Raw genomic sequence first — 2,935 nt, forward strand, 5'->3', positions numbered from 1 at the left:
TGTCTTGGACCCAGTCCTTTTGTCAGCAAAAAAATGAGAGCTCTTAACAAAACAGTGTTAAGTATATTCTTTAATTCTGTTTTTCCCACAAACTTTTTGAAGCCCCCTCATAAGTATATGGTGGGGAAGGGTTAAGGCTGGTCTGGGCAGAGGGATGCCTGGGTGTAGAAGGGTGGACGTGGTACCATTCTTTGGGGTGGTAGTGGGAGGAGAACATTAGCTGTCTCAGCATCAGCCTGAAATTGGCGCTCTGGCCCAGTTCTCTGTGGGCCCACATTCCTCCGTACCATGAGTCGTGTACAAGGAAGCAGGATGGAGTGAGCACGGGCTTCCCGTATTAGACATTGCAATCCAATCTCAGAGACCATCGGACCTGCTTTATTGCCCTCGGGTCAGTCATGGGGCGGATGGATGTGTCTGTAGGGTCTTACTCTTAAGGACCTCCTCCTCCGGTCTTTATAAGTTTAATGGGCCTTGCTGTGCTTCGTGAATTGAGAGTGCAATAGTCACCCGACTGGACAGAAGAGCAGGCTGCTGTTCCACAGGCTTTTCTAGGCTGCCTCATATTCCTGCTAAACTGCTGCTGGTGGGTTCAAACTGCCGACCTTGCAGTTGTGCTTTCAGCTGCGTGCTTAACCACACCCTGTCACTAGGACTCCTTTAAAAAAAAAGCAAATAACAACTCAGGAAGCCCTTATTTCAAATCTAAAGAAAGCCAATAAATGCTTGAAGGCAGGCATGTGGTTTTGGAGGCAGGACCTCTCCTGTAACAATGCGCTGGAGCCCTGGGGGCGGGTTGCTCACTGTGGCCCGCTAACCACAAGGTCTCTTGCATTTGAAAGCCCCAGCCGCCTGAAAGACCAGGCACTCTTCCCTGCCCTGCAGGGTCCCTGTGAGTCCTAATCCTGTTTTTGAGCTTTTTTTTCCTTCTTTTAAATACTGCCTTTCACCTGGCTTTCTGCAACCCCAGCTCAATCAGGTTCCGCAGGCAGCAGAGCTGTCCTGCACATTGTGGGCAGGAGCGGAGGAATGTGCTCCTAAGCGCTTTGTTTCATTTTTTAATAATTAAAAAAGCCCCAAAACACGACGGTAGCAGAAGGCTGAGAAAAGTCTGCCAAGTAGCCCCTGGAATTTTATTTTCTTCCCCTGACTGACCTGATCAGGTATGTACTTGCAAGGACCAGATCCCAGAAGCTGCTGACCACGGTGGATGCTACAGTCAAGCTTCAAGATTTCCCCAGTGGATCTGCACTCAAAAACATCATGTCTGCTTTTGATGAGAGAGCCCTATGGTTTATATATTGCTGGGCCCAGCCTTAATGAGTTTTAGCAGTTCTTGACCACAATCATTAAGATGAGCTCTTTGCCTCAACCATAGTTTGAGGAGGGTAGTGAAGGCTACCAAGGTTTTAAACGGAGTGAGCCACCCGCCTTACACCAAACCAGACTGCCCTGGAGGCAGTTCCTACTGGCAGTGCAACTCTAGGACAGGCTAAAAGTGCCTCGGTTTCCGAGACCCTCTCTATGGGAATACCAGTGCCACATCTTTCTCCGTTGGAGCACTTGGTGGTTTCAAACTGCTGATCTCGAGGTTAGCAGGCCAGTGTGCAACCCCTACGCCACCAGGTCTCCCTGCCTTCAGGCACCCCAAAGGCAGGCACCGTTGTTTCCCTGGCAGAGGCAAGGCCGTGATGGGTGGTGGTGAATGTGCTCGTACACACGAGGATTGCTGCTGATGGTGCCGGACCTGAGAGACTCGGTCAACAGTCCCTATCTCCAGGAGCCCCACTCTTAGGAGTTCCTTCCAGGGAGTTTACGCGAATTTCATCCAACTACAGCCAGTGTGGGTGAGACTAACGTCTGGTTCATGGCCGCAGAGCTACCATGCTAATCCTGCCGCAGGTAGAGCATGTCTCACGGGTCTGGAGTTGAGCACTGGGAACCACACCTGCACGCAGGTAGCAGTGTGTGTTCTCAGTGGCAGAAGGTCAAAGTTTTCAGGCCCACCAAAAATACAGGTTTTGTAGCAGCAAGCACCACTGTACAATTAGCTGGGATGCTAAATCAGCCCATAAGCGTTTTGGACGAGCCGGGAATCAGGACCAACCCTTGAGCAGGTAATGCCGGTGATAAGCTACTCAGCCAACACAACTCCCAAGTCCTTTTGGTTTAGCTGGAGGAGGAGGAGGCTGGCTTCAATCTCCCAGCCTCAGTGATTCCCTGAGTTCTGTTTACATCCCCAAGCTCTGGGACTGACCCCGTCCCTGTAGGGAACTGTGATGTTCCACAGCCCGCCACTTCACTTCCTAGCAGTACATCTTTTAACAGTGAATTGTGAGCTAGCACGTTTTGGTCCTGGCTCAGACTTTTGATGGGGAAGCTTGTGGCATCTGCTTACTCCTTATCCCCCTCGAGAAGGGCAGTGGGGTCTGCCTGTCTCCCGCAGAGAGGCCAAGGAGTTGAGTTTACTGGAGAGACAGGCCGGAGATGGCAGAATCTGCATCCGGGACTTGGGACCTCAGAGGGCTCTTGCAATCCCTAGGCTGCTGTGCAGTTGAACCGCTTCCTTTCCACTAAATAATGTTTCAAGTTAGGGATGGATTTTAGTATTGACCTTTCCCCTCCATTTCTCTTCTTTCAGAGAAGTGAGAGCTCTCTGAAGGCAGGTCTAATTTTAAAAGCCAGTCAAACGAAGGTGTGCAGGTTAAAATCCACAGGGAAGGCTGACACATTAATAGCAATGACTGGAATGCGAGGTGCTCTTCCCAGAAGACTTCTTCGGCAGACAACCTGTGATTGGAAAGATGATTCGGAAGAACCAAGGCGTTTACAAGTATCACAAACTGAGCGTGCTTGCCTGTCCCACAGAGGGCTCAGCCTGCCCACACCAACCCCCTCCCACCTGCCCCACAGAGGGCTCAGCCTGCCCACACCA

Source organism: Echinops telfairi, unplaced genomic scaffold (genome assembly GCF_000313985.2).
Source record: "Echinops telfairi isolate 266 unplaced genomic scaffold, ASM31398v2 ScPeMD7_7467;HRSCAF=8505_1, whole genome shotgun sequence".
Lineage (NCBI taxonomy): Eukaryota > Metazoa > Chordata > Mammalia > Afrosoricida > Tenrecidae > Echinops > Echinops telfairi.